Source organism: Saccostrea cucullata, unplaced genomic scaffold (assembly GCF_032062105.1).
Source record: "Saccostrea cucullata isolate Sc308-1 unplaced genomic scaffold, CSIRO_AGI_Scuc_v1 ctg60, whole genome shotgun sequence".
Lineage (NCBI taxonomy): Eukaryota > Metazoa > Mollusca > Bivalvia > Ostreida > Ostreidae > Saccostrea > Saccostrea cuccullata.
This window is the reverse complement of record NW_026931414.1, coordinates 281,388-290,889: the sequence shown is the minus strand read 5'-3', so window position 1 is coordinate 290,889 and position 9,502 is coordinate 281,388.

Genomic DNA, 9,502 nt, shown 5'->3' with positions numbered 1-9,502 from the left:
CACTTCACCTGGAGGAAAAAGTAATTAGCGATAAAAACCTCATTACTAATGAACTATCATATAATTACAGATGAAGAGTTATACGTCTGTCATTACGAAATTGCAATGCAAAATAAAGGACATTATGATCTATGTTATAAATTGCGCAACACTGATAATTTTACATTCTAATAGTTAAATATTAAATTGCGTTTAACTTGATTTCAGAAGTGAAAAAAAGAATTAAAAAGATTACACGGTCAGTATGTACTGGTCCCTTCTGACAAGGCAGGTAACACCATTGTCTTTAATGCATTTTAAAGGAACTGGGATTTAATTCTGCTATAGTGGCAATTCAACTTATACCCATAGCCCCCCTTTCGAAGGAGGAAATTCTTCAAATCATATGTCAAATTTGAATATTTTTAATTTTCACAACAACCAGAACAAATTTGAATTACCATACCTACATGTAATTCCAAAACTGCAAAAAAGATAAATATCGAGTTCTAGTAAATTCTTTACCAGGCCTCTTTCTTTACTTCTCACTAAAATATCGGAGAAACTTCACGAGTATACTTTGCAACAATCAATTCGAAAAGTGTTGTAAATCAATTGTGGATACTTAAAAATGCCAATGAACTTTTGGAAAAATTGAAATCACAAAATGTTATTAAAATCAACAGCATAAGAAACTTACGACTTTTCACTTTATAAACGCCGATTCTTTGGTTGTAAGCAAAGAAACGAGCGTTTCTTTATCAATTAAAATGGAACTCGTAAATCTACTTACCTTTTCATTGGTCATTTGCAAAATCATTATATTAAAAAACATTCTGATTGTATCCACAAATACATGTACTCTGATGTTGATATAAAAAAAAAAATGCTTGAGTTTCTGATTGACCATTTCTATGTGGTTTTGGAGACCAGGTCTTCCAACAATCTATTGGAATTCTCATGGATACCAATTTCCCCTCGTCATTAGAAGACCTATTTTTTGTATTCATGCATATGAAGCAGAAGTTATCCAAAATCTTACACTTAAAAGAAGAAAACACTTGCTGTGGCCTTCAACTCGACATTTAGATATATCGATGACATGTTGTCAATTAAAAATGGTTATTTCCATTCTTATGTTGATATTATACATCCTGGTGAGCCTGAAATAAAATATACCACAGTCTTAAACATCTGTCTCATATATAGATATTTAACTTGAAAAATAAGTTAATGGTAATCTTACAAGCAAACTTTATGATAAACGATGACTTTATAACTTATCAATCGTCAACTTCCCAAACTTATGCAACAATATACCTTCATCACCTGCATACGGGGTTTATATCTCTCAGTTGATTAGATACGCGAGAGCATGTTGTACGTACGAACAGTTTCTAAAATGAAGTATATTATTGAAGAACTAGTTGCTGACAAAAAAATATCAGCAGTCTCGTTTGAAGTCATCATTTCGAAAGTTCTATGGTCAATAAAATGACCTTACCAACAAATTCAATTTAACATTAAGTCAAATGCTGACTGACGTTTTTCAAACCGATTGTTAGGCTATTATATACAAATTGAGTTGTCGATGGGGATGCTCATTATGGAAACTGATCCCAACTCTGATGTTTCGGAGGTCCGTGTTTGTTCTGTTCCTATTTTGACATGTTTAATGGACCTTTGAGGTTGAATAGTGTTCGTTATCTCCATATATTTCATTGTAATATTCCCCGTCACCTGTAAATGGTGTAAATACATCTTCCAACTCAATGATATTCGTAAGAGCATGCTCCAAATAGGATCAATTTTAAAACCGAGACAGGCTATTGGCAGATAAGTTGATGTAACAGAGATTAAATTTCAACAACTTCATGTAAATTCTATTGTTGTCATGTTAACATTGTTAGCAAATATAATCTATTATTGAATTCCTTTTTTTACTGACGTTTTATTCCAATTGTTACGACTTTGTTTTTGTGCTGCGGAATGATCCGTCTAAATGACCTGTACATGGGTCGCACAGCGTCTGTGACCGGTCAACAGGGGAAGCTTACTCTTCCGGTGCACCAGATCCCACCACCGACATTTCAAGCGGTCCGTGTTTTAGCCTTGTTTGCAGATTTGTAATGAATAATACATGTAGTTATGTTCACCTTTTTGCATATTTGAATATTTTCCCTCCTAATTCTTGTTTGTGTTAGTATACAGATAGCTAGTATAGTTTTTGTGTTTATTTCGGTAGTATCTTGTACAAGTAATCTTGTTTTGAGAGAATAAAGAATTGTCGTGATGTTGCCTAAGAGCAAAATTTAACACCTAGACACACGAGGAGAGTTGAAAAATTAGACAGACTTGTTGCACGAAAAAAAAACTTTGATAACAAAAACATGTCAACACCTGTATGATAAATGATTTGACGTTAAACAAAATCTCATTCTATACGTTGTACATTGATATACCGTGTATATATAATGTTATATATTATTTTTCATTTTTTGACTAGTATTGCGATTTTGAAGTTCACCTCTTGTCATATTTTTACACTTAACACCTCTATGATAAATATTGATCATTAATCTAGTACTTATGTATTTTTGTATTAAAAGTGCAAGACATCACATTATAACTTTTTTGGCGATTCTTGGTACAACATAATTTTAAATAATTATTCACCATTTTAATTCGAAGGGTTATCAAACATTAAGTTAAATAATTAACGTTTGATTATAGTATTGAGGAAAAGAAATGCCAAGATGTTACACTGAAAAATGAATTTAGAAACGTACGTGTTTGTTTTTGGGCACTTTGTCAAAAAATTATGAAAATCCTTGAAGTTTTATTTTAACACCTGGTACAAATTAAGTTCCTTTTATTTAGCCACAAAGTTTAGTGTAAAAGTAGAATATAGCTTCTTTCACAGCCTCGCCCAGTTCGTTATCATTTATAGGTTAAAAAAAATTAAAACCTTCAAAATCTTGATAATTGAAATCAAAGCTTTATATTGTGGTTTTCATCAACCATTTAAAATCAGAAAACGATATGCTTAATCTTGATACATATGTCCTCATTCATCACCATAAGAAGACAAATATACTTTTTACGGAATTAATTGTTGTTTGACTGGAAAGGCGTATACCAGGCTTATATGATGTAATTCAACATGCAACACACAATTCGCTCAGAGATGCTATTGCATAAATGCAATGTTCTTGTTCGTTTTAAAAGAACACTTAATCAAATTGAAAATTTTATTCCTCCTACACAGCAAAGCAGTTAATATAATTATATAAGAATCTGTTTTTTAGCTGACTTGAATCACAACCAACCATGCCAATACGATGTCCAGCATATACACTTTAACAGTACATGTCTTGTGTTCGCTTACAAAAAGGTACCTTTCTGTGCTTTGCGCTTTGTTACACAATAGTTTGGCGAGGTTGTAATACCATATTAGGTTTTTAAAAGTTTTTTTTCCAATTGGTTATAATGTGCTCTTCCTCTCAAAGGCGATTCCTTTTTTGTTCATTAATTACTAATTTTAATTACGTTTTACTAAGATCATGGAAGTATCATCCTGAATCTGTAAATCATTCCTCTTGAACCCATTTTTTTTTAAATCAATGAACTTAGACAACTTCACTTTGCCAACAGAAAATCTCCAACATCACAGATAATAGTGCCTAAGATCTTGAAAAGAAAGTATTCATATGAAAACCGTCCTTCTAGAAAACAAACTTTTCAAATGATGTCCAGTTTTAAGCCATAGAAAACTTCAGAGACAAATTGAGTTGCTGACAGACTTTGAAGAAGAAAAAAAATCACTTGCTTTGGCTTTCAACTTGGCATTTAGATATATCAATCAACTAAAGTTACCGTACTTCCATTCAAATGTCGACTCGAAATATGCCAATGAAACTAAGTCTACAAATCTTTTTCACATTTGGATGTTTTATGGGTTACTGACGATTATGGCCAAATTACAACTGATTTGTATAACGATATGACTTTATGTTTTCGATCGTCAACTTTCCTGAATTATTTTGTAATATTCCGCTATCACCTGCAGGTGGTTCTAGTATTTACATCTCCCATCTTATTCTATCCTCAAAAACATGCTCTGAATACGATAAATTATTTAACCATTGCAGACTACTGATACATGTATGCTGATTTCAATAACCTCATCTAAGGACACAGACAAAGTAGTTTTAAGTTTCATCAAATTATTTTATGTATTACTTAAATATTGCAATAACTGATAGGTTTTTATTGGAACAGTATTATTTTTAATGATGCTGTTCACCTCTTCTAAATGAAATTATGAAGAAAAATCTTTCACAATTATATTTTTGCTGATGTTTCTTAGAAAACACAAGGATTTTTTTCTCGAATTGATATCTCTTCAAAACCCACTGATAATGTATGCAGAATTTGTTTGCCTAAGAACATTTTGGTACTATAGTTTTAAATTAAGATAGCATTGAAAAAATATTTATTTTTATATATTTTTATACAACATTTTATTCACAAATAAAAGTGAATGGGATTGGGCAGCAGACAAAGCCTTTTTTAGCCCTCTCCCCAATATAAATAGCAAAAAATATCAGTAGATATAAACATTTTAAGGTTGGTATATAGCACCTTGCGTATGTCCTTAATTTCGGCATATTACAATTTCTATGATCGTTTTTATAATGACCATATTGAAAAATATGATATATCACTGGGTCGTAATAGTATTTTTATTTGACGTGTTTCATATTAATTAGATTTTGTTTTTGTTTTTGTATTATAATCTGACAACAGGAAGTTCTGTCTGCCTGATCTATAAATAGAGGTAACAGCGGGTTAGACCGTCAACAGGGGATGCTTACTCCTCCTAGGCACCCAATCTCACCTCTGGATCCACGTTTCATGACCTATTCATAGATTTGTGTTGTTTGTAGATTACGCTTAAAGAAATATAAGATAGATATGAAAATGACCTTGACAAAGACCAAGAAAAAGAAAGAAAAGTGTTTTCTGTAGCAAGCATCGAGTCTTTTTATTTCCATGGTCCCTGAAAATTCCAGCTATGGGATCAGGTGCCTAAAATCAATAAAACGAGACACGCAGTCTAAGCAGAAAAGATGATTCAACAACAAGCCAATTTAGAGTGATAGACCTAGTGCAGATTTTTTTGTGCTTAAGGAAGGCCGATCATGAACACGACCTCTGTAACAACAAGCCTGCCATCCTCACAATGCCGGGGGCCCTGAGTCAACAAGTTGCCGTTGGACCCCTGAGAAATTTCAATTAATATTTGTGGGCTGACTAAAGCAACACCTTTATAATGTTTGAAATCGTTAGATGGCATTTTCCGAATACATAGTGTTATTTTGTCTAAACGTTTCGTCTACAATTTCATTGATCTTTGACTAATGACCTTTAACAACTGTTGTTGTTCGAGATAAGTTAATTTAGTAACACATAAACGATCAAAGAAACTTAGCTAAGGTAAGGAATGCACGGACAATCTGACTAATAAAGAGACATAAGGAAGATCGTGAAAATTAATCAGGACAAGGAGTAGGGCGGGATGTATGAAATAGATGGAGATAACGAACAGTATTCGAGCTCAAAAGTACATTAAACATTACAAAATACAAACACGGACCTCCAATACATCAGAGGTGGGATCAGGTGCCATGGAGGAGGGAGCATCCCCTGTCGATCGGTCACACCCGTCGTGTGCTCCTTGTCATGATCAGGAAAATAACGAAAAAAGATCCGTAGACAACTCAGTGTGTATAAATAATGGCCTACCAATCAATTTGAAAAAGTCAGTCAGCATATGACATAATGATAAATTGTATTTGCTGACAAGGTCATTTTACCGACCATAGAACTTACGAAATGACGACTTAAAAAGAGACCTGCTTCGTCAACTTATTTGTCAATACCTTACCCCGTTTAAGAAATTGTTTTTACGAAGACATGCTCTTCCGTATCGAATAAACCGAGAGATATAAACTCCATATGCAGGTAAAAAAGGTATATCGCTGCATACGTAAGGGAAGCTGAAGAATGAAAAGTTAGTCATAACGTTTATCAAAAAGCATAATTTTATAAATTTTCTTTTTTGTGCTTAACATTTTCCTTTAATTTTTTATGATGTTAGTTGATAATAAAACATTAACATTTTAAGTCAGTAAAATATTCAGATATAAAGCAAATTTGACTCTTTGGTGTCATATTTCGATTTTACCAAGATATCGAGTTTACATATAATTGAAAGTAAATGCTGGTAAATGATAATACCGTTGATAAATCGAGATGTTTAATTGAAAGCGTTTTAAAATCAACTCTGCTTCATAAGAATATCTATTAACAGGTTGGCTGATATGGGAGCACACTTATTGCCCATAGCAGTTCTAACAGATTGAATAAGAACTGGTGTACAAAGGTGATAATATATACATTTATATAGTACATTATGTAAAAAATAACAGAACGCAACGCCGATTAAAACTCTACCGGTTTCATTTGTAACAATAAGCCTGTCATCCTCACGATGCCGGGGGCCCTGAGTCAACAAGTTGCCGTTGGACCCCTGAGAAATTTGGGAATTTTGGAAATTTTAATCGGCGTTCTGTTATTTTTTTACTATTTAAATACTTGTGTGGATTTTTTCTCATACTTTTGGATTATTTAACACTACACAAGATGCCGAAAGCGAAACAAAAGAAGAGTTGCGCAAATGAAGAAGACACAATTGAAACCGGTAGAGTTTTAATCGGTGTTCTGTTATTTTTTACTATTTAAATACTTGTGTGGATTTTTTGTCATACTTTTGGAATATATATATATATATATATATATATATATATATATATATATATATATATATATATATATATATATATATATATTGATATATATATATATATTTAACAATGTTATTTTTATATGAAGAATCACAAGATAAATATGGAAATGCACCCTATATTAATATTGTAATAATGTTACAAAAATGAACAGACTTCAGAATCAGTCTTAGAAATCCAATATTAAATTTAGAACTACTTATGCCAAAAATAAAAGCAATTACATCTTTTTCATAAGGCATCTAATACAAAGGCCATGTTTGGCAAGGTTGATGTCTATAGAATTATAATGATCCTCATTAAGATTAAATTTGTAATGAAATATATATATTATATATATAAAATTTGTGATATATATATATATATATATATATATATATTAATATATATATATATATATATATATATATATATGTATATGTAAAAAGATGTCTTGTGTTCTTTTTTTTAAATTTATTCTAAAAATAAATGTTTTTATGTGATTAAAAATAACCCCAGCAGATACTTTTTTATATTCTTTATATATCATATATATATATATATATATATATATAAAAAAAAATATATATATATATATATAGATATATATTGAAGATATATATATATATAAATTTCAAATGTTATTAAGATTTGTTTTGAACATATTTTATTGACAATATGTCAAAGGGATTGGATATAAGTTCCAAAAACTTAGATAGTACTCTTCCATTTAGTATCTCCAGCTAATAACACATTTTAAGACTACAATTACAAAGAATTAAATTTTATTCATAAATCAATCAAGCGCTCTAAAGTTTGAACACTTTTCCCCTCATTGTTTAGTGGGCGTGGCCTGTAGGTCATGAAAAGGGTGAAGATAATGAGAAGTGATCGATCTCAAAAATTCTTTAAGCAATAAAAAAGGAATCAGGACAACTCGCCCCCAAGACAGCTCGCCCCCAACACCTGTTAAGACAACTCGCCCCCAATTTAGGACAACTCGCCCCCACTCAGGACAGCTCGCCCCCACTGTAGAGACAACTCGCCCCCATTATATTTTATTGTGTATTGCAAGGAAAAAACGACATATATTATTCCATAAAATATATTTTAAATGCAAAATTAATTTATGATTTATAATTGATATTTATTATAAGTAAAATAAAATTAATATTTACGATTGTGTGTGTAATATGTTGTTATTTGTTTGGGTTTTTTCATACATAAAGTAAACACAGTATATGTGTAAAATATTTTTTTATTTCCTTAGACTTTTTTCTTATGAAATAAAGCAAATAAATGCATTTTGATTTATTTATTTAGATTTATATCTGTAGATATGTCGAGGTAAATCAAGTACAATGTTCTAAGTTGAACAATCTTAATTATTTAATGACAAATTAATGATATTCCATTGACGACGGCTTTTAGGAACTGAAATGAAAACATCAGACAGAATTTTAATGAAATCCCCAAGCTCACATGTAATTTGGAACTTCAAAGTGATGATCAATTAGGAAAAGCAAGCCCCGAAAATTATGTATATTTAGTTGATCAAAAATTGGCTTGTCCAAGCTCCAAAGCAGCTTTAAAGTAATGAAGAATTAGAGCATGCAAGCCTCGAAAATTACGTATATACAGATGATAAAAAATCGGTGTATCCAAGCTCCGAAGCAACTTAAAACTTTAAAGTGATGAAGAATTCAAGAAAGCTTGAGTTGGAAACAAATAATTTGACATGGTCACTATATATAATATTATATAAAAAATAAACATTTTCATTAAAAAAATTATATTCATCGTATCTTCTCCTTTTTTAAGCACAATGTTACATGTATAAGCATAATGACCGCATAAATGCAAATATTGATGAATTTAATCTAAAACATATTTCTTTTTCAGGCATCTCACGTGAGGAGAAGAGTACAATTTTTTAGCGTAACTGACACCAGAAACATTTAAAATAAAAATAAATATCGAAATAATATAAAAATATATATATTAAATAAAAGAAATATACATTTATATAAAAAATATCGCCCCCAATTTGCTTTCTTAAAGCTGGGGGCGAGTTGTCTTAACCTGGGGGCGAGTTGTCTTAACAGGGGGCGAGTTGTCCTAAATTGGAGGCGAGTTGTCCTGAAAAGGTGGCGAGTTGTCTTGGGGGCGACTTGTCTTGGGGGCGAGTTGTCCAGCATTCATAAAAAAACCTTGTGAAATGGAAATAATGACCCCCCTATTGACCTGTCACACCCGCCGTGTTTCATATATATTTATTTATCATGAAAAGAAAAATCTGAAAATTGGTATGAATTATTTCAAAATACAACCTTAGTGATAGGTTATATTTGCAAACAAGGTCATTATCACGACCATAGAATTTAGAAATGCTCACTTGACTTTAGGTTGTTGAAATCCCTGTAACATTAACTTATCTGTCAGTATCCTTCCAAGGTTTGAAAATTACTTCTATTCAGATCATGCGCATGAATATTGAATAAGTTGCTCGATGTAATTTGAAAGCGGAATATAACTACCTAAATAAGTTATACTGACGATTGTTCATCGATTGTCATACAGAGCTATATAAGTAGAACCTTCTCGACTACTAGTATCGTCTGTAAAACATCCCAATTCTGAGGTGTCACCAATTTAGAAAGCAATGGATATTATCC